Source organism: Anser anser (assembly GCF_964211835.1).
Source record: "Anser anser genome assembly, chromosome: 1".
NCBI classification, from domain to species: Eukaryota; Metazoa; Chordata; class Aves; order Anseriformes; family Anatidae; genus Anser; species Anser anser.
In genome coordinates, this window is record NC_139720.1 from 128,832,502 (window position 1) to 128,856,100 (window position 23,599).

At 42.9% G+C, this 23,599-nt stretch overlaps 1 protein-coding gene across 6 annotated transcripts in view; it reads right to left on the minus strand.

The window, feature by feature from the left end:
- Positions 1 to 11,132, minus strand: part of CDKL5 (cyclin dependent kinase like 5) — a 132,029-nt gene extending 120,897 nt beyond the window's left edge. For all 6 annotated transcript variants that reach the window (XM_083850627.1, XM_083850625.1, XM_083850624.1 and 3 more), the window contains exon 1: positions 11,002 to 11,132. The gene's annotated coding sequence lies outside the window, so the exon portion shown is untranslated. The remainder of the gene's footprint in view (positions 1 to 11,001) is intronic.
- Between the last annotated feature and the right edge of the window lie 12,467 nt (positions 11,133 to 23,599).

Here is a 23,599-nt window from a genome sequence, read left to right on the forward strand (position 1 = left end):
CAGGTGGAATTATTATAACTCATTAAGATGCTTTATAACAAGTATAAAACTGACAAGCCCAACATATACTATTTTGCTTTGTATTGTTAAGGAACAATGCCTGAAAAGAATAAGTACTTCATTTAATTAGATAAAAGGTAAGATGACTTATCAAAGCTGAAGAAATTGTTTGAAAAAGTAATTTGGTATGATCATATTCCAGAAGAAGACTTCCTTGAAAGTGATTTTAAAAGGTTCCCCTTCATGTTGCAGTATTCTACATGCCATTTGGATCATTCCTCTTCATTTCATGTATTTTGGAGGCACATTTAAAGGACAGAAACTTCAATATAAGCTGTGGCTTTTGTATGAGTGCTTCCAATTTCCTAAAAAAAACAACTGGGAGAAAATAAGCTGTTTGCACAATATTATCATCTCTGCTTCTTAAGTAGCAAAAATAAAAGGCATATATAGAAGGTATACTCTTTGTAATAATAATAATAATAAAAAAAGAGCATCAATACATCACCACTGTCAGTCCCACCTGCAGGACCATAAATGACCGTAGAGCTGGTCCATACGAGAATCAGTGGCATGCACTAGTACTGGATACAGCAGCAAGACCTCCCTAAGAGCTGCTTAACAGCCAAACTAGATTCAGTGCAGTATGAAATAAGGCTTTATGTAACTCAAAATCTATTTTTATTTAAAAAAAAAAAAAGGTTTGATTTATATTTAAAGCCCTGGTACATTAGCCATGTATTTTTTATATTTTTGTACTCTTATATTGCTTCTTAAAGCAAGCGTTAGAGGAATTTCCCTAGCCTACGGATACTTATTTGTCCTGCATCATTTGCTGTTCTACCACCAGCCCCACAGAATCTAGACATGACCACACACCACGCTCACAGTAATATATTTCCACTTTCACTTGCAAAATACAACCAGACAAAAGCATTTTTGTGCAACTGATATTATATGTCAGAATAAATCTCAGCTTCTGACATTTTGCTGCTGGATTTAAACTCTAAATTAAAGCATATTGTAATGCCACTTCTGCTGTAGCATCATGATGAAAATCTGTTCTGTATAACTACCAGGCACTGGCAGACATTAAGCGATTCACATCGCGTTCAAATTTATTTCTGGTTTTCGGCGGAGAACCTTTACCACCAGTCTGCCATATGAAATGAATATGAAAGCCTCCAATTTCTTTTAATCTGTCCTGCAGTTCCTCAATAAAACGGTGAAGACTATCAGACAAGGAAAAGAAAGTTGTGGAAAATTCACCGTCCTTCTCGGAAGAGTAATTGATTCTAGAGGTCCATTTTCATCTTCATCTATCATTTCACCTCAAATAAAATCCAATTACTTCAGCTTCACCGGTGGACTGGATTTTCATCACGAGAGACACGAATGAGCCGTGAAAGGATTAAAAGAGCCCATAAATTAACATCACCCAAATATATACACGCTAGATGCAGAGCTGTCAAATCCCACACTGAGCACTAAGCCCAACCTGCAGCTCCCCGGTTCAAACCTCTGTTGCGATGCGTCCCCTCAAGCATCAGGACAGCTCCTGCTGCCCCGTGCCTACTTCCAGGGGTGCTGCGCAGCAAGCCCGGGCAATCCTGTCCCCGGCAGGAAGGCTGAGTGCCAGCAGGAGCCCCGTGCACAGGGGCAGCCTTCCACCACAGCCTCGTGCTCGACCCTTCCTGGCCATGTCACCCAGCAGAAAGCACACGCTCCTCTGTAACACACGGTGCCCAGCTCTCCCACATCGGGGCTCCAGAGCAGACGAGAAACTCGTACGTGTACCCAGAGAAACCATCCCGCTTTCATCCCTACTTCTGCTACCTAATTCACAGTATTGCATTCTAACAGAGCTTTAAGGATAGGAAAAACACCGCATTTTCTTTTCAATCACTCACATTTGCAATACGCAGAGGAAACTAGTAGCCATTTCTTTGTACAGCACTCACTGCACAATTATTTCTGCAGCAACTTCCATAGGCACTAAGTAGGATTGGGGTCCCACCATACAGCCCCTACCCCAAAGATTTTACAGTACAAACCCACATTCTTATTTTCATGCATCCTATGACCTGCACCATTGCCTTTGTATATTTTATGAAGTCATTCCACAAATCTGGTGCTATGTATATTTATTGGACGGGAAAGGTGCACAGAACAGGGAAGCTCACATTTTGGCAGCGACTCTTCTTTTGGAACTACCACTGCACTTCACAAAGTAAAAAGAAATCACAAATAAAACCAATAAGCAAAATTCAGGAATTGAGCAATAAGTTGTACTAAATCCTAAGCACCATAAGGTAAATCCATGAAAAGTTTGACAGTAACAAAGTGAGAACTGCAACTACTGTTTTCATAATTCTTTAAAAATCTGAGATATTACAGTGTTTGTAAGAACTAGTACTTAAAAAAATTAAGTAACTGTTGATGTTAAAGGGAGAAAATAAAGTTCACTAGAGTAAAATAATTTATTCACGTTTTCTATAGTTGAACAACCTTTCTTCACTAGCATTAAAGCTTTACGCAGTCTAATTATTTGAAAGGACAGCACATTTCTTCATTGTCAATTTCTTTGAAGAAGAGCAAGCTAACAAGCTTGATCTGCCATTTCATTTTCAGTGGAACAGCCAACAATAGCTCAAACGTTATTTTAAGTGAATATAACTGGAACAGTCACACAAAAGGTCACCCATTTTACTGGTGCGGAAAAATACAGGACAGGCTTCCTGTCCTCCCAGGGTTGTTCAGTTCTTTGTATGATCAAAGCAGAGTAGGCTTTGGCCTTAATACAAAACCCGTCCTATCTCCCCTCATCCATACACATTTGCAACACAATTTTAGTCGCTGTATATTGTTGTTACTTGTATAGACAAGTTTGACTTACCCAGTAAGGGAAGAAAAAAAAAAGTTTGATTTACCCCATGAGAAAAAAAAAATCTCAGTCCCCAGACTTATAGCTAAAACAATCCTAAGTTTCAAACAAATCAACTACAAGTATACGTGTGTTTTTTTCTTCTGAGTCACAATTTGAGTCAGCAGAAGCAACCAAAAAACAACGATGCTGACAGGAGTAAGGCCGTGTTTTTCAAATACGCTGTTCATTCACAGAGTTTTAGGCAATTAAAACATCAATATGCACAGCATTTATTGAAGTATTTAAAGATCTCCAGATGACAGGAACAGCTATTTGGTTAGCAAAAGCAGAGGCAAGGTTCACCTTCTGAGAACACTGTTTTATTATTGCTGTGGGCGTCCCACGCTGGCACCTTCACACTGAAATTTGTTTTTAATTTATAACACACCTATAAATAGTTTCTAAAGCAAGCCAAGCAACCAATTTGTTGTGTTGAAGTCAAAGAATTCTTGAAATCCTGAAGCATACAAGACATTTCAGCTCTGCAAGTTTTTCAGGAAATATTTCAGTGATTTCAACTCATTTTGTTGCGCTATAGGACCTCTGTTACACACAAACCCCGTTCTATATACAAGGTTCCAAGTCTGAAGTTCCTCCTGGTTGGCTGCCACTCTTCTTCCTGCATCCAGCTCACGTTTCTGCCCCCAGTTTTGTAGGATACACACCTCTTACCCACGTACATCAGATGACGTTCCGCCTACAGTTCTCTCCTTTTCCCTGTTCTTCGTGTTGGGTTTTAACTGAGCAGCCTCCCCACAATTCCTTTAAAAGACGAGGAACTCCTTAAACACTTAAGTTATCCTTCTGCATAACCTATGTCAGGCAGCATCAAACAGGCCCTCCACAACTCCGGGTCCCACGTCCACCCACGAGCACGGCCTTCCTTGCTTCCTAGAATAGCATCCCCAAATTACCCCCGTGATATCCTCCAGATACATATAACGAAATAACCTGCCACATCAGCTTCACATCTCTCCTGCTTTCCATATTGCCTTTACTTTGCCCAGCAGCTTGCCAAGTAACCTGAGTATGCATTGGCAGAGCCTGACCACAGACACGCACAAACCAGAACGTCCATTTCTTGCCCAGTCTCCCTTCTCTAACCATCTGCTTGTTTCCATAAGGCCTGGATGGCTGCATCAGAGTAGGAGAACACCGCCCCTCGCCCAAAGCAGACTAAAAATTGACCAAGCGGCTCAGAAGTTACGGGTGGGGTGGGAGGACAAGCTAGTGGACAGATGGATGGACAGATGGAGCGACCGCATAAACACCCTTCCCTCAAACTAAATTAAGACTTTCAAGTCCCACCTGTTCCACAAAGCACGCCGTCAGCCCTAGCCACTCCCCGCGTCAAGGTTTTCTGTTTTATAATAGGCTATACTGCATAAAGTAGTAGCTTTAGCCTATAGACTTACGGGATCAACACGGCACTGACTGTGCATCACGACGCACCGCTACCGTGCTCCATAAATAACTGTCTCGAAACACAAGCTGTACCCAAACAAGATTGCACAGTTAAGCAGAAAAATAATGGTTGCTTAAAAACATTATAATGACATATAATTTTTAAAATCCTTTGTAATAACAATGCCAACAAAAAGGAGAAAAGAAAAAAAAACCACCCCAAAATCCTGTGTTTTACAAAATATGGAAAGAGGTAGGAAAGTAAAGAAAGCCTACTACCAATTAAAGGAACTGCAAAGGCGGCTTGCATTTCAACAGCCTAAGACTGTGTGAAGAGATGGAGAAGAAGCTGTGCTAGATAAACAGATGGATCGGGAATGTGTGAAGAGGTCCATAAGGTAGGCTCAAGTTTTTAAGGCACGAAACTTCTGAAGTGAGTATAGACTCCGTGTAGGTGTTTTCATACAAGGATTAAGTAAGGTGAAGGTGGATATATTTTTTTTGGTTCATTTGGTTGTTTTGTTGTTTTTGTTGTTAAAGGTAGACAACAACATACTACATAAACTTGGCTGGAGTGGTAGATTTGGGGATACTGGAACTCTACCCTTTTCTGCCAAGGAAGACTGGAAACACTTTTGCCAAGGTTAAGCAAACAAGCAGATGACAACATTGTTCATGCTGCAGATTAACAGCAGAAAAAGAAAAGAAGGGAGGGAATCTGAGTTGAAAAGAAAAAAAGAAAAACGTTCTTGCACCCAACACATTTGCTTCTTTTTGGCTGGAACTCTCCTCCCAAGTGCTCGAAGGAAGCTAATGCAGCAGTGTCCTTAAAGCAAGTAGAGCATAGTGAAGAAGGTGTTGTGAAGGGAGAAGAAAATTTACATTTTACACAACTTCTCCCTACTGATATTTCAGGAATATATATATTTATATATATATATTTACATATATATATTTACGAAAACACTGCTTTGAGCAGAAGGTCTAACCAGACAGCCTCCCGAGCTCCCTTCCAAACAGAGCTTGGATTCTGTGTGCACGTGCAATTAGGGAGGTTTTACAGGAGAGCTGCCTTGTAACGCACAAGGCACTGCCAAAATAACAGTAAGCCACCAAGAATTCCGCTTGCTGAACAACTAAGAAGCATGAAATAGGCCTCTTCCATCTTGATGTCAATTATGACTTCAAGATACCCCACGCAATCAGATTAAAAACAGCAGCAAAAAGGTCAGGGAAGGTTTTACTCTATACTCACTAATATATAACCTCGCTTCAGTCAACGTCCACCCGGCAATCACAAAGGATATCGCTAAAAAAAGTCCACACTCTGAGATTCACAAGTGAAATATTAAAATCTATCGTCACTGCTAGGACAACTGCTTACTTTCATTAATCAACAGCTTTAACTTTTGGATGAGGAATTTTATACATTTTTTTTTATTAAATTATTTCTATTAGTACCTAACATGAAAAGCAAACTCTAAGTTACCATAAATCTGTACCCATCCCCAATTTTTTAGCCGCAAAGTATACTCTAACAACACAGAAAATACTTAAGAGCTGCCATTATATCTATCAACTAGTCTGAGCAATATGAATTTGACATATCAGTTAAGATGTGAGATTAAAAACATTTTCACATATTAGATGCTGTATGTTTTGACAGGTCCAGGATCTCTTCACCTCTGGCTTGAGTCACATAAAAACCAAAGTCTGACGGGCCCCAAACCCGCATACACTTCTCCATAAGCAATACAGCTGAAGTTGAACATATGTTTAACTTATGACATGCGCACAAACATTTGTAGAGAGGGCTTAAGTGACTCCAGGGAGTAAACAAAATGCTGCCAAGTATGCAAAATAAAAAAGAGAAGAGGAAACTTTTCCTGCAATTTGTTTTCAGCTACTGTAAAGTTTTACTGAATGCAGCACATTAGCAGAAATTGAGGACAAGTGTACTAGCTCTGACAAGAACAGAAGATCTGACTGTGACACATGCCTACCTTCCACGCTGTTTGGTTCACTACTATTTCAGATAATAGCCAAAACATAATATATAGAAAAAAGAACAACAACAAAAAACCATCAGCATCTCAAAAGCTGCTGAACAATCAAACTACATTACATTTACTTGTGGAAAACTGTTCTGATGAACTTGCGATTAACACAATATGCTACAGGATGCAAGACACTCTCACCAGATAGTGAAGTTTGTTGTAAAAGCCAGCACAGAGTAACATCCAATGTCCTTCAGCAAGCTTCTGAAGCTTATCCAGTACAGGGCTCACATCAGAGTGCAGCTCCCTCTTCACCACTGTCTTGGAAGCATTGTCCAGATGAAAGGGAGAGGAGAAGAAGAGAGCCCTGCACACCAGGCACGGCGAGCCTGCAATGTTCAGGGCACGCTGGACCTTCTGCTATTCCAACACCAGCACAGTGCTGACGCACACGTAGGCAAACACAGAGAGCTCGTGAGATGTGGATCTCCTCCAGAAAATAAAAGGACCTTTTTAAAATTAGGAAATGTAGCACTAAGCGGGGAGCTTATAAACACAGATGTGTTCCCTCAGGTTTCAATTTCATTCCCAAATTTCTGCGCTTGAAAGATAAATAACCAAGCCGACGTTCCGGCTGCCAGCAGCCAGCTCACGAAGTCAACCCCGAGCTCGGGGATGGAGGAGGCTGAGGCGCCTTCCAGCAGCTGCCCCCGGCTCCTGCACAAGCAACTGCACAGCCGAGCAGCTGCTCCCTTCCTGAGCACCAAGCTCAACGTGAAGCTGGTGCACCGCAGGTGATTCGGTGCCTGATAGGTAGCCCTACAAAATTATCAGCTCCACGGGAACCAAATAAAAATAAATGAACCCATATCAACATCGCAAAGCCAACTTCCAAGAATTTGAGAGCCACGGGTTCCTGCCTCAAATACAAGGGCTTTATAAATGAGTGTTAGATGGTGAGAGCAAACAAAGCATAGCTCTAACAAACTAAGCTAAATAAGAACCTTCCACTATTAAAAAATATAAAAATAATAACAAAAAAAAACTTTAAGCGTTAACCATTTCTCCAAATTCTCTAAGAACGTACAATTCCTACAACACAGTAGGACTTCTCAATGTTGACACCTAACCACGAAGAAAAGGCTGGGGGGTTGTTTTCCTATTCAAGCTCCAAGATTTATTTTTTTTTTTGTACACTGAATAGTTGAATAAATATTTGATTCTACTGAGCCACATCCTCCCCTTCCTTCAGTTGAATGAAGCAGTGTTACCATTAACAGCTGTATTTCCATAGTCATCTGTAAGAAAAGATTAACAGAGGCAGTGATACAATTCAGCAGCATAATGGAGCTCTGTGTGGCTGGCATAACTGTGATTCAGCTAAGAATTGATTCGCACTTTGTTTTTTCAGAGGCTAAATCTGGTGGGGGGCTTTATTTTTATTTTTAAATATTGCCAGGCAACCATTTCTCATGAGTGCCACCTTTCTTCTTCCAAAATAAATGTCAATGTTAAATTAAGCTATGCTATTATTTAAAAGACATTGGCTAACGGGTTAAGTTTCACGACGTTAAGGGGCAATTCCAACACAAGAAGGCTCAACCTGCTCGGATTTGAAGGACAAGTCTGAAGGCAAGCTAGAACACTGACATCTCTTCTGAAATAACAACAGAAAAATAAATCTCATTGCCCTAAAGCTAGAATTAAAAGCTTCTAGAGACCTAAACACTCCAGTATCACAGTCAAGCATTATAGAAAGTCATCACGTATTAACTGTAACTGTTTATTCCATACACATTTTCCTCATTTTAAGAGGAATAAAAGTCCAACGCAATAGATTATTTTCAACTCCACTGCACCTAGACATAACTTAGGTACCAACCCCTGGTATGAACAGAGAAGCAGAGCACAACTCTAACATGAAAGCCCGTGCATTCAGGTGGTTATTCTTGCTGAAAATAACCCAGGGACACAGGCATGGCAGCTCTCGGCAGGCTAGCTTATTCCTACAGGGTTCTCACGGTTGCCTCAGAGAAGGGAGGAAAAAAGAAAACGTGGGCAGCTGTGCGCACACACAATGTTCCTACAGCAGCGAAGTTTAAGGCACGCAGAACCTTTTAAATTTATTTTGGCCCCTCGGGGTGCTTTCAAGATAATTAGGAATTATTTCAATATCTTATTTAGCACAGTGATAGAGAATTGAGATTGTCGTGTTCTAAACAAACAAAAAAAAGCTTAGGTTTAAAAGGTGGACACACTAGCATTGTGAACATTCACAAGTTCAACATTTTTCCTTCATCGATATTTAATATTATTAAACTAGGCAGACTCAGCAAGAGGGCTGATGTTCTAATAAGTACACAGAGAAAGTCATTATGTATTGTTTTAATACTCATTTTAATTTATAGCGTAAATTAATTCTTCCTGCTTCTGATGCAGAAAGCTGTTATTACTATCCACAAACAAATCCCTTTGCTCCAAGACACTAAGGTACAACTCTTGAATTGTCTGGTAAAAACAAACAGAGGTGGGAGAGAACAAAAAGTGGCCTTCTAGACAGAATACAGAATTCAGAAACAGGAAATAAACTCTATTCCTCATTATATCACATACGTTCTTTAGCAACAGCACATCACTGACCATTCTCTCGCCTTGATCTCCTGACGTGGAAATTAAGATAAAAGCCTAGAGCTGTAAGGCTTAGCTCATGAAAGCAGTGCTAAAGTTCTCTAAAATTCTGAAAAATAAGTTACGTCGAATGCATACCATTCTTGTTCCGTTCACATGACAAGCACACAGCTCACAGTGCCTTCACTTACCTTCCACACCAACCCATTTTCAGAGCAGATCCACGCTTGTGCTCTGCTCAGATTAAGCATGTATGCTCCAAAAAAAATCTCATAAATACGAGCTCATACCTTGTCCAGAATTTAAGTAATAGCTAGGAAAACTGCTGGTTTTTTTCTTCCAGATGTCTACTCGTGAGCGTTGTGTGTTCCAGAGAGCATGCTAACGCCTATATGCGCATGGTTTTCGAGAGTGTCCATATATAGGCAGCATTATAAATAGCTATTTTTATAATAGAAGAGAACTGGCTTTTCATATAGGAAAGAGAGCTTTCTGCATGTAGAAATTATTCTCTTATTCCACCTTGCTCTTGCAGCCTCAGCTCACCTCCCACTCACAGAGCCCTGCTCCACACGACAGAAATAGCCGCTGCCAGGGTCAAACCACACTAGTACTACAGCTAACCGGACCAGCTCTCCAATAACAGTTTCCAACAGGCTAACCCAAACCTCTTTTTATAAAGACGTTTTCTTCACAGCGACCGTGCATTTTTTTTAAATGTTTTCCTGTGGCTATTTCACTACAGAAAAAGACTTATGAAATTGATATTCTCAAGGGCTTTGTTAAGAGCACAGAGCTACAGTAAACATTTCAATATCTCAACCTCAGAGGGCATTTTCTCCTCATCATTTTTGAGCTAAACTAGAAGGATCCATGAAGAGCGTTAAAACAGAACTGCAATTTCTTTGTCTAAACACCTCAAGTTTTAAGAAACGAGGCAGAACGTAACACCTGCAATGCTAACAGGTTCGCTAAAACTCTGATTGCAAAGCGAGACAAAAGGAAGGAACGAAAACAAAGTTACAGTTCTAGGTTTGATTTTGGATGCTGAAACGATAAAAATACCTAACATCAAGCAACATCGTATATCAGATTTGCCGAAGTTGTTGACATTCGAATAATGTTGAAATCAGATGTAATACTTGGAAGTGAGATGTAATATATATATATATATATATATTTTTTTTTTTAACGTGTGTGCTTTTAAATGATGCCGGCTGCTTTCAGCTGCAGGTCCAGGCACTGGCAGCAGCGAATCCAAGCAGCCCTAGGTGCAAGACGCTGGCGTAGCACTTGCATCTTGCAGCAAGTGATCGCTGCTGCTTTCACGCTCCCCCTTTCTCCGTGGTCTTTCCCCCACCCTCACATGCAATGCGGTTCCCCTGCACCTCAGAAAAACCCAAAGGCACCAGAACATCGCCACGACCCCACGACAATTCTGAGTTCATGCTGCATTTTGGGGTAAATCCTGACTGAGAAGGCCGTTCCCCGGTGGGGCGGTCAGCGGGGGGCTCCCAGAGGTGCCCCCCGCCCCACACCTGCCCAGAGGCCCCCCGGTTAAGGGGGGGATCTCCCCCATCCCCAAATTGTGCCAGCCCAGGCATTCCCCAAACGCTGCCCCCGGCTGCGTGGGCTCGATGGCAGAAGGCGATACACCTCCGCCGCTCGGTCCACCTATTAAAATGGCGCTTCGTGCTTCTACTCCGGGCAGGTATATTTTATTAAAAAAAAAAAAATAGCCTTTTTTTTTTTTTTTAAACCTCCTCTCCTTACCGCAGCTCCCCGCTGTGAAGGCAGCGCACGCACAAAGGCAGCCCAGCCTCTCAGCCTGCGCTGTCTGGGGCGTTCAGGCTACATTTAACGGGCGGGGCGTTACGTTCAACACCCTCACGGTGAAATTTTGGGGGAAAAAACACCCCAGCGCCCCCGGGGACGGCGAAAGGCAGCGGGGAGCGCCGCTCGCTCCAGCCACGGGGCCGTTACCCCGGCACCCGGCGGCTGCCAGGGCTGGGAGCCGGCAGCCCGCTCCCCTACCCGAGCCCCTACCTCGCTCCGGATCGGCTCCGGTTCCGCTCCGGATCGGCGCCGGCTCCGCCGCTCCCCTCGCACCCGCTCCTCCGCCGCCGCCGCCCCCTCGCCGCGCTCCCCCCGCCCCGCCGCGCCGCGCCTCTCAACGCAAGCCGCTAGCCGCCCCGCCCCGCCCCTGCGCCCGAACTGACGCCTCTCCCCACCAATAGCAGAGCGGAGAGCCGGCCCTAAGCCCCGCCCTCGCTTGTTTCCACCAATGGGGGCTAGCCGTCATCCTGCCACCGCTGCCACCGCCTCTCCCCTCAGCCTTCCCGGCAGGCTCGGTTGGCTGGCGGCTGCCGAGCAACGGCCGCGGGGCCGGGTCGGGGCCGGACACAGGGGGCAGGGGACAGGGACAGAGACAGAGGTCAAGGGACAGGGACAGGGACAGGGGCAAGAGACAAGGGGCAAGGGACAAGGGACAAGGGACAGGGACAGGGACAGGGCTAGGGCTGGGGACAGGTCTGGTGACAGGGCTGGTGACAGGGGCAGGGGCAGGAGTGATCCCAGCATCCTTAGCCATAAGGATAACTTGAAGTGAATTTAAATAAAGATATAATGCTGCTGTCTAAACTGTAATAAGTGTGCTACCAGTGTTGGCACTCCATGTATCACCAACGGCTTTTGTGGTCTTTAGTTATTCTCCTCTGCCTGTGCTGGTTCCAGGACGGAAGGCAGTGGTGCTACCGGTTACAAACGAAGATAAATGACTTAACGCTTAAAAATAACTAACTGAATTTCCGGTAACATATGCTAGCAATTAAAACAACTTTTTTTTTTTTTTCTTCTATCAGTGTGTCTTGTCGTTTTAATGTGAGGCCAGATTGTAAGCGACGTGGTGCGTGTCGAATTCCTGTGAGAACGCAGAGACAGGAACATGGCTGTGGCAAAGTCTGAGCCGAGCACCGTGGATTTTTTGTTAAAACTCCACAAAAACAATTTTCTTTTCCTACAGTGCTTCTCGCAAGTAACCATTTTCACACACTGACATGTTGTAGTTACTATTTTTACTGAGATCTGCCTTGGTTTGGATGTTTCTCACAATACGCTACGTGACAGAGAGGATAGAACGCTTTATAAGAAACGTTCATCTTGAGCTTTGCTTTAATAAGGACAGCAGTCCGTAATTTTACATGCCAGAAGTCAGATATCATAGCCCACTTGTCTTCTGGGTTTCTTCAATATTCATAATAATATTGTTCTCCCTCGTCTTGTGGTTGTGACAGAAATGTCAGAGCACAACAGCTCTTTGTTTGCTGCCTCCAAAAGCTTGAGGCTCATTTCACACAGCTAAAAAGATGGAATTTACTAAGGTGAACCCTTGCAAATCAGGCGTGGGTGTGGAGGTCAAGCCCCTCTCTTCTGATACGTGTCATGGTCTATAATGGAAGTTTTCTTGTGAGAAGCTAGGCTAGACTCCACCAAGTCACTAAAATAAGAAAAAATATGGTTTACCAGGTAAAATAAGCATTTGTGACTCTGAATACAAATAAGAAGCGGGTGTCATTCATAATAAGACACCGTTTTTAGGCATTTTTCCCATAAAAACGAGGGGAAAATGCCCAAGTTTGGACCACCTAAGTGTCGTTTTTTCAGGGACTCCAGAGTGGGGCGTGGAGTGATCAAGGCCAGAGACAAATGCATGAAGAAGGCAGCCAGATTGCCTCGGCTTCCTTTCTTGGTCCCGCAGGCACTAGCTGGCTCCGTGTCGGGTTGGCCATCCCGCGCAGATCGGAGCGGTCTGATCCGTTCTGCTGGAAACGGCGTGAAGTGCCAGGCCCGGCACGTGCCTCCTCTGGGAGCCCGCACGGGTCACTGCACCAGCGGCAGGCGTACGGGATCAATGGCTAAACGACATAACGCAGCCTCGGCAGCAAAGGGCTGCTCACCCGCTGCATCCCTGCCGCGCCACTGGCACGCACAGCCAGGTGATGGATGCAAGCATCGATGGGCATACGGGGAGAGGCAAGAGGATATCAAGTGGGCAGCAGATACAGCCCCGACAGGTATAAACATAAATGCATGGAGCAAGAGAGGAGCAGAGCATTTTAGAAGAGCCTTTAAACAGACAAAAATCAATGGGAGTTTTGCCTAGCTAAAAAGTGGAGAAATTGGCACACAGATAGGAGCAGATTATTCATTATTCTTGCTTGCAGTGACATTTCATTACATACAGAAGAAACAGAAACCATGAAGAAGTGAATAGATATTGTTTCTTTCCTAGGGTCTTGAGAGAAAACAATGCAACAAAAGGGAGTGATGCTGCTTTTATTATTACTCTCTACAAACTGGCTGTTGTTTTCCCAGGAACTATGCTCTCAGTTGAGCAAGCACTAATTTAAAGAGTGTTTTGCCACAAATTTCCTATGCAGCATTGCATATTTAATATGTGCAATAAAGGCTGACAGTCACAATTCTCAGGTGGTAGAGTTTGCTGTAACTGCACTGACATCCTTTCACAAAGCTTTTCTTGAAATGTGTATTTTAAAATGTGTAATTTGCAAGTGTTGCTCTTGAATGGGATCATTTAATTTTGAACACTGGGCTCACAATCAAAGAATTATGGCTTTATTCCTCCGTGCAATCGTTTCCACGCAAGTGCTGCAAACTAATTTTTTCCTCCTCCGTTCGGTGGGTGCTGCAACCTTCCTCCACCGACCTGGCAAGTGGGATGTTCCCCGGGATCTGCCTGCTACATGTGTTTGTGGGGATTCAGCAGGGGTGTGGGTTTTCTGGGCAGCCCCGTGGCAGAATTGCTGCCTGCCCTGCCCAGCACTTCCAAACCCAACAGAGCCCTTTGGTAGGGGGTAAGTCACATAAGCAATGGTGCCAGCCTGTAAGAAATAGTTTTAGTGTTTTGTTCAACAAGGCTTGTTAAGGCTATGAAAAGTACCAGTGATCTAGAACTTACCTAATCTGCCTCTTAGTTTATAAATAGGTTTACAGTGCTTAGCCACCTGCTGTATACTCCTCTTATGCATTACCACTGCCCTTTCTTCTGGCTTCCTAAACATGTGTGGGTAGATCGCAAGATACGCGTTCTGCTTTTGCAGAGCTGGGACTCAACCTAATTATAACCCGCAAGATCAAGATGTGACTGTTTTGACTTGCAGAAGCAAAGAGGAATAAATGAGCTGTTGACATTTAATTTGTTTGGATACTCTGAACTCGGTCCACTTTTTACCGTAATTTATTGTGTTTATGACAATGCTGATACCTGATGAAAACCACCCATGTGTGCAAACCATCATTTGCATTGTATTTGCTGATGAAATAAGGTGACTCTTATCAGACGCTTTTGTGGTTCTGAGTCTGAAGTCAATGTGTTTTTATAACTTCTCAATGACAAGAAAATAGTACACAGAGCAAAGTTAAATAATATTTCTTTCCAGCCTACTGTAATTTAGACAATCTGACATTTCAAAGAACCATACGTCTTTATTTCCATAATAACGACCAGTTATGGTTAATGGATTTCATTCACCCTAATATGTCTTACCGTGTGTAATAGGCACCTTCAGTGTGCACGTAGGTAGCTTTGCCCACGAGGTGTTTCCTCCCTGAGCATAATGCATGGTTTTATATCAGCATTTGGTTGGAGCAAGAAAGGGGGAAGATGGCATGACTACAAGGCAGCTTTCTGTTGTAGAGGTCTGCACCTTCAGTGCTGAGGGCAATTCCTGTATGTCTAGACCCATCAGTGTTGCAGTCCTTGATTCATCTCCATATAATGGCACAGACACACATCATTACAGTGCCACAGATCACATCTTATTTCACCCCCTTTCTCCCCATCATGCTCAGGTGTCCCTAGCAATGGTGTCAGGATGAAAACAGTAGGCTAGATCACATATTTTCCTTATTTTCTTATTTTCCAGTGATTGTTTTCTTAAAATCACTTCTGTTTTCAGAGCTCTCTGAACTCTCCATAAACTGTTTCCCAAAGCATGACCTTCTCTCTTTAAACTTAAACACTCTATTTTCCTTCTCTGTCTTACTTCTCCCTTATTCTTCTTCTCATGGTTGCATTTAAACATTACTTTGTGACTATCTTACTTGTTTCAGTGAGTCATATTCACCTATACAAGCAGTATCCCCCACTTGTGGCTCTTATAACCTGTTTTCTATGAGAATAGGTTTCCATAGGAAAGAAGAATCATTCTTCCTCTCCATCAGAATTAGAATTTACTAGCTATCTTCCTAAGTCAAGCCTGATGGAGAGCCCATGCCACTACAAACAGCATTTATAAACAGAATCCTAAAACTTTTTGTATGAAAAAATAATAAGTGAAACATTGCACCTAGGCTGACATTGTCCCATTAAATGTAATCTTCAATGAAATCAAAGATATAACTAGCTTTTAATGTATTTTTAACAAGAAAAAAATGTGTATTTTTTCATAGGCTGACATACAGAAGAAAATGTTCTGAAATATGAATTTAAATGTAGCCGTGATAGAAGGTTGCAGAACAACATCAACACTGTTGAGATGTTGCAATTTCCACCTATTGTAGTATGTGTTACCATCGCTGTCGTACCTAAGAGCCCTACTTTTGGCCTGACTCCTTTGTGGACTGGGTGTCATGGAAACCCAAAATAAGAAGATAATGCTGGCCCACAAAGCCTTATACTTCAAGAGGTAAGAGGTGACAGAGTACCGGAAAAGGATGAGTTAGTTCACTTACTATACTTATCTAAATCTGTAGCATGGTGGCAGAGGTGAATTTCAAATAGAGATTTTTAAGGAAAAAAAAAACAACAAACTGAAGTGGTTTTCTTGATCTTTCTGAGAAACTCAGCAAAAGCACTTGGGTGAAGTATGGGAGATAACATGGATGTGCCTATGTGAAATTTTATCAGTCAGACGGAAAGTATCATCCTGGGTAGGCTGGATGCAAGAGCCTGGGAGATGATATGGTGGGGGTAGAACATGAATGGACTTGAAAATGAAGTCCATTCACATACACTGATGCTATGAAGACAGAGACCAAAGAAAGAGTTGTAAGAGAGGACAATTTAGACCTTGGGGTCTCCCTGAATGATAATGCATCATTATTATGGCAGTGCATGGCAAGGGTAAGAAAACAAATGCTGCAGCAATCATTGTTCAGCATAATGAAAATTTGGGTGAGTTTTTGGTATGTAGATGAATGCAAAAAGCCTTCTACTAGAAATGTTAGCCCTGTTAGGATTATGGCATAGTTTGGTTATGAGAAAAAAGAAGGAGGTGGAAGGTGCAGATAAGTGGCAGGCTAGATATGATTTGTCACCGTGACTGCAAAGGAGATGCAACCGAAGGTGTTGTTTTAAACATACTGTTCTTGGAGTGATGTCCAGGAAGGGCAAATCTGAGCCAATTTTTTCTGAGACTTTCCTTTGAATAAAAACAGGCAGATCAGGAGTGAAGAGACGAATATTCAAAATAATAACTAAATCATCATAGTTGTAAATCATCATAAATGCTGGAGGTGGGTCTTGAAAGAGCTCCAAGTGGCCTGCAGTTGTAATGGACAGATGCACAGGGGGAAAGCAAAGAAAAGACAGTCACAGAAACCTAATGAATACAAGGTTTCAATGCTGGATTATTGTTTTTGAACTTTGGTTCCATTCAAAACTGAGGAGAGACACAGGTAAGAGCAGATTATGTCTTGTCTAAGGGGAAAAGCTAGTTTACAGAGGTTCCTGGTTGAAAGTGGAGAAGATGTGTGTTTAATTAGCTTGGATATGAAAAAGAGGAGCAGAGCAGTCCATAGCTGGTGAGAAAAGGGGATCAGAAAAAAAAATGTTTTTGTGGGAGCGTGAGAACTGACGGAGGAGTGAAGAGCAGTGTGTTCGGGATGGAAGAACTGAAGCAAACAGAGGAGTTGGAAAAGAGAAATTCTTAATACGTGGCATGAAAGAAGGAAGGGAGATACAGAAAGGGAAGTGAAGGAAAGCAGATGTCTTCACAAAGAAGAAGACATTGGTTGAGATCCCAATGAGGAGAGCAAAGAAGATGCAGGAGCAGGATAAGAGGGAGGATGATTCAGGGCAGAAAAAAATCTACTTGAGATGACAGATGTTCTCAAACTGGAGAATGAGAATTACTTAATTAGGAAACTGGAAGAACTGAACATGGATAAAAAATGTGTAGTGGGGAAGGACAGCTTGTCTCAGAACTAGCTGTTTTGGAGTGAGAGAGAGGCAAAAAGAAAGGGTGAAGAGTAAGGAAGGCTGAAAATGAACATCAGTCCTTGAGGCAGAAGGAGAAGGAAAAGAAGAAATGTGGGAAAAAAGAGGAGTGACAAACACCAGTAAATACTTATGACCTGGAAGTTGTCAAAAGACTGAGTGACAAGGGACAAGGGAGATGAAGACCATTAAGTATGAAGCTGAAAGATACATGATTGCTGTTTAAAAGGGAGGAACATAGCAACAGAGACCTGAGAAAATGGCTAACAAAATCGATGCAAGACAGTAAGCTTTGGCATAGGGTGGGCCGAAGGAGGAATGCAGCCTGAATGCAGAAGGGAGACTTGGAGCTATTCAGCAAAGGGATCGGATGGATCAGCACAGACTTAATGTGGGATACGGTGAAAACAAGAGTGTCTTGAGCAGAAATCATAGAACAAGACCAAAGAGAACTGCTGCATGGAGAGCAGGCAGCAGGAAAATGATAGGGGAAAGAGGAAAAGGGTCGTATTTAATGCTGCTAAAAACGGAGAAAGACAGTTTAGCTAGGGAGGAGCACAGGGAGGGAGAGAGCAAAAGCCCATTGTGACCTCCATGAAACGATGCTGAGGGGAGAAACACTTGGAAAAGAGAAACCTGTGAGAGAGAGAGAAGAGAAACAAAAGGATCCAGGCCTTGGTGAGGCTGAAGGTAATGACATATGAAGAAGTCACGGATGACAGGGTTTTTTTACAGAGACAAAGAGAGTGGGAGGAAAGAAGGGTGTGGGTGTGAAACTTGAAGCTGCGAAACAAGTCACAGGTAGAAGCAACAAGAAAGGAAGACGTAGCAGAAGGCAAGACAAAATCTTCCAACTTGGATGGTAAAAATAGTAGTCCTAAATTCTGTCTAGCCATCTCAGTAGAAAGTGGCTTTAAAGCATAGCCCCTCAAAACATTTTTCTTTGTTTCTTTCCAAAGATCATCTGCAAATAGTTGCTTCGATGTGTGGGCTTTCCTCTGGGGAGGGCGGAGGGAAATGAACTACTGATTCCTACTCTCTCCTGCTCAGCGTGCTCATTAGGCAGTCGGAGAGGCTGAAAGAAATCATGTTTAATAAAGTGGTAGGTGATTGATTTAGCTGAGAGAAGGCATAGCTGTTAACAGTGTCATTCCTTAACAAAATCTAATGTCTCTGTTTCATCATGCCAGGCGGTTATGGTCGGCTGAAGTACGTACCAATGCTTAACGTGGATTTGAACTCCAGTGAAACACAAATGACCAAGACAAAGTTGCCTCTTCTCCATGCTGGTGTCACCTGGGGTTTGGATGTATATCTGCAGAGAGTGCTGCATAAACATATTCCCAGATTTTGGAAGGAAGTTTCCCCCGGTGGGATACACGCAGGGCAAAGCTTTGGGAGGGAATCTGTGTCGCTTGACTGCACCTCCTGCTCCTCATGATAAGGCAGCAGCTGGGGTGCCACAGCTGCAGGCCTTCTACTGCCGATCCCAGCCTGAGTGCTCCTGGTGAGCCCCATCTCTGTCATTACCACTGCGCCAGAGCCTGGGGCTACACGGCCTGCTTCCAAAGTAAGCCTTCCCCTTTCTATTTTGGGGCTTGATTGTTCAGCTGGGGGAAACGGGGAGAGACGTGGTTCTGGTTTGTTTTCTAGGAGTGAGCGAGAGGAGGGGTTTGGGCCTCCCGAGCGCGTTCTGCTGCCTCTGCTAGCAGCCGTGTCTCTTTCACAGCATGCGGGCTTGCTGAAGGCACGGTTGTCCTCTTGTAAAACCCTCCTCGATTTCCCAGGGTTCTTCTCACACACATCCTGTTATTTTCACTTTCAGGCTTCAGCCCTTCCATGTCTGACATACAGGCTTTTCCAGGAATATCTTTTAAATGGAAATTTTCAACCCGGTAAACATTTCACTTTCAAATATTTTCATTGTTGGCCAACATCTGAAGATTTCTTGTTTTAAGCAAACTCCCTGCATTCTGCTTAAAAACAATATTTTGTTTTACTATATGAGCAGCCAAGCCATCTTAAAAGCAAAATACATTAAATGAAAAGCTAACCTGGTAGACATTTTGCTTTCACGTCAGAGCCAAAAACACAGAGAGAAGAGTTCTTGATTAGAATAATGAATGAGAATAATGTATGCATAGGTTTAAGGACTTGAGGGGAGGCTGCATCAGAAGGAAGGTAGTTATTTGAGTCCACAGAAGCAAAATGAATGAACTGCGTGCAAGCTGGTTCTGGTTCAGAATGATGGTTGTCCCAGATTAGCTTCCCTGATGCGATTTTAACTGCAAATAGTTTCTTGTGTTTGGTCCCAATCAAGTAACAAAGGCATAAGAAAAAAATTGGATGTGAGGGCTGATACTCAGTGCTGCTGAAAATGTGAAGGCATAATGCTTCAGTTCTCTGTGGTGGACCACTCCCTAGTGAGGCTAATATTATCCTTTTCCCCCAAACTGTGCTAGAATTAGCATGCAGCTCAGCATTATCCTGTACTGCAGTGACATCTACTGAAGGAAAGCAAAAAAACCTTCAGGAAAGCAGTGCTGGCCTCAACCATAATGCAATCATCGAAGCTTGAATGCGTTTTTGAATGCAGAGGGGTTTCATCTTTTTCCCTTTCAACACCACAGAGCTGTTATTATGTGATTGTTACTCAGCACCCCTCGTCAAAATGTTTCCAGACTTTAAACAAATGCTCAACTAATGCAGCCTGATACTTGTTTTGCATGCAGATATTCAATTCCTGAAAGACTGTGTATTAGTTTTAGTTTGTTCTCCATTTGAAAGTGGAAATGAAGGGATTTTCCTCTCTGAAGGAGGGGAGAGGCTGGTATCTGGAGGCTTGCAAATGCACAAGGTGTTCAGACAGAGCCGGCCATGACCTGACTGCCTCTGCGGGTGGGAAGAGACGAGAAGGACAAGGGCAATTGTCTCTCTGCTATTCAGATGAACTTTTTGTATTTCTATTAATGAAGAGCTTGTTTGATAACGTGTTCTCTTCATGCTCTCTTGCCAGCAAGCATTGTTTTATGCCAGAAATAAAACTGAACCCAGGTTTTTATTGCCCAATGACTTGCTTGTGTTACCTACAGCCATTTGTAGTGGAGGGTCTGCCTCGTTTGCTGGTGAAGGTTTGTGGTCTGCAACTGCTTCACCTGGATGCTTTCATCTCCTTCTTCCAGGGGAGCAGATTATGGGCTCTAATTTTCCTGCCACCGGCAGCAGTGGGGACAGGTCCCTGCATCGTGACAGGAACGGGGGCTCATGACTGCTCTTCCCCCCCCCCGAAGTAAATGTCATCCTGCCTCTCTAGCTGTGAGACCCCCACCCTTCCAGGGACAACTCCAAGCAGGAAAAATCCTGTCAGCATATACACATCCCAGGCTAGCAGTGGGCTAGAAAAAAGTGCAATGGGGCTGCAAAATGTTGCTAAACTGAGAATGGATTTGAAAAAGACCTGAAAATACTGATGGGAATGTTTTATGGTTCTGCTCTCTTCTGCATTTTTTTTCTAGCCTCCCAGAATGCAACACTTACAGCCTATAATTAAAACAGCTTGCTGCTATTTGCATTTTCATGAAAGGAGCCTCTCCTAACATACCACTCTTATATCTCCTATTTGATATCTAGTGAAATTTAATTTCAAGGCTTTCCTCTCTGCAGATCATTTAACTCCTAATGGCTTTTTTAGCCTAAATCTATCTCAGCTTCTGTCTGAGCTGTGCATCTCTTTCCCTCTCTCCCTGTCTCCCTTTCTCATTATTTGTTCACCTTTAAGCCATTCCAAAGCTATTGGAAAGACAGATTGCAAAGACAGAAGCCTGAATTTTGCTACTACGCTCAACAATTCTGGCATGAGTTCCTACACATTCCTATTAAAAATATGCCTGTAGCTGAAAATCCAATGAGAGAAAAATGGGCTTTGGTCCGTTAATTAGTTAAATAGTTCTATACGGCACTGCTTCCACACGGGAGTCATATTTATGGATTTAGATGAACAGTGGAAGAATAGTGCTTGGTGCTATATTCTTGGAAGTGCTGAATTTGAGGACATATATAAATTAAAATATTGTGCATATGCTAAGTGCTAGGTACTTTGTGCAATATAACTGAGCAAGGGATCTCTTAGGAAAATAATAGCTAGCAGCAAAGGATGTCTAGCAAGTGGAATTTTCTGTTGATTCTCTCGTTCCTTTTCCTATCTTTCCTTTGCCTGACAGAAACAGATGGAATTTTATTTTCTCACAATTACTGTGAACTGAGACTAACAGCTCCTAAATTGGCAGTGAGGAGGTGGAAAGGTGTGAAGAAAAAAATAAAAAAACATGCAAACCCTCTGTAACAGTCTGAACAGTGAAATGTGGAAATAAATCCTGTCATATGAGTTAACCGTGACTGATATGTGGCTTGTGGACTATACCTTTTATATAACGACCCAACAACTCATCAAACAACGTGTGCGTGTTGAACAATAACACGGTTTGGTGGCCCTTCTACTAGTGGTCAGAACTCCCAAACTGGTATAAAAAAGGGCTGCACTGTCCTATCATTTACCTAGTGTTGAGGTATGCAAAGTTTTTCAGCTTTGAAATTGGTGGTTAAGCACGATCTGTATGGAAGCCACCGACTTTCTTATAACATCACATCTAGGTTCCTCTCTACTCTGTTTCCTCTTTTGACAGATTAGACACAACTTTGTGTTTTCTTTTTGTTACCATTTTTTTTTCAACTGTATAGTTTAATCGGGGGGAGGGCACAAAAGCAGTAAACTCACTTTAAAATCGACTCCATCTAGCATATGAACATCTTCTGAGAAGGAAGCCACTTGACTTTCCTGTAGGTGCATTCTGGAGCTAAGCTGGATGTGCCCCAAGCAGTGTCCATACTGTGATGGCCTGACGCATGCCCCAAGAATCAGATGAGGACTTTCTGTTTTACAGCTATCGCTAGTTTTGAGAAAGAGGATTTAAAAGTTGAGCATCTTAATTCATTCCCTAAGCAGGCTAAATGAAAAGATGATGGCATTGGCATTCAGAGACGTATCGGGAGGATGCAAAAGTGCCATTTTATAAGCCTTGGCCGAGGTGTGTGTGGGGAGAAGGCCTGATCCAACAGCCAAGTTCTGTTCCTGAGGAGGAGGATCCCAGCACAGATCTCCACATGTGCTGGGCCCAACCCTGCTGTGCAGGATGCACAGCCTCTGAGCCAGAACGGGGATCCCCCTTCCATGTGAAGAGGATGAAGATATCCTCAGGGGAGGAGAGCAGCAGAGGAAGAGATTTTGTGTGACAGAGAGCAAACAGAACATTGTGCAAACAAGCATCACAAAAAGGATCGGAATCAGGATGAATAGTGCAGAAAGATTAAACAGAATAGAGGACTGAACAAGGAAATATAAAGTGATGTACGGGCTGATGGGCAGAGCTAAAGTGAGGTTGTTTTCAGGCCTATCTCCTGCTCCAAGCGCATTTCTGGGCCCGCACCACTGGGCACTGCCTCCTTGCTGTGCCACCACGGCTTACATGGCCAAGCCCAAAAAGCCTGGGGCTTGGGCTGGTGCTTGGCACACGGTGTCAGTACCCGTGGGATGGGGAGCGAGCTGCCCTGCAGGGGTGGGCTGCAACTCTAAATGAGGAGCCTGTGGCACAGTCTGTGCTTCGGCAGTATCCCTGGGGTATCAGGGAGAGTTACGGAGGAAAGGCGTTAGAGTTTCCTTACATGTGTTTTGTCTTCAGCTCAAAGGACACCAAAGCAGTAGAAAGAGCACCTAGTTGGGAAGCGCGGAGATGTGTTAATTACCTGATCAGGCAATCTCTTGGTTAGACAGAAGATGCACAAGGACAAAATAAGTTATATCTAACTGGTAATGGCTAACTACATAAACTGTACACATTTATGTTACGCATGGCCTGAATCTTCCAAACAATTATAGCTACCTTCACAGTTTTGGGTACTCCAAATTTTTATCAGCATTGTTCATTCTGTTTGTCCTTCTTTTTAGAGGTCTTACTGAAACTAGAGTAAGCCCTCTTCCTTTACTTTTGAGATCATTTCAAATTCCAGTCACTATGAGCAAACCTACTCATGATTTAAGGCTTGGACTCGAAGAACTGCGGAGGCATTTTAAAGTAACTGTTCACATAAGTACATTTTCTATTGCTTGTGTTAGAAGTAATAGAATTTTTAGAGTTTTTCTTCACAAAACTTAAATTCTGGCCCTTAACTCTCTGACTGCTTGATATATTCTGAGAACTCGCTCCAGCTTGAAATTTTCCATTCTATTTCAGTGAACTAAAATATTTAAAACAAAGGGGAAAAGAAAGAAAGGGAAGAACATTTCATGTTTAATATCTTATGAGCCACATATTTCTAGCTCTAGGATGGGAGGATATTGAGCCAGTATTC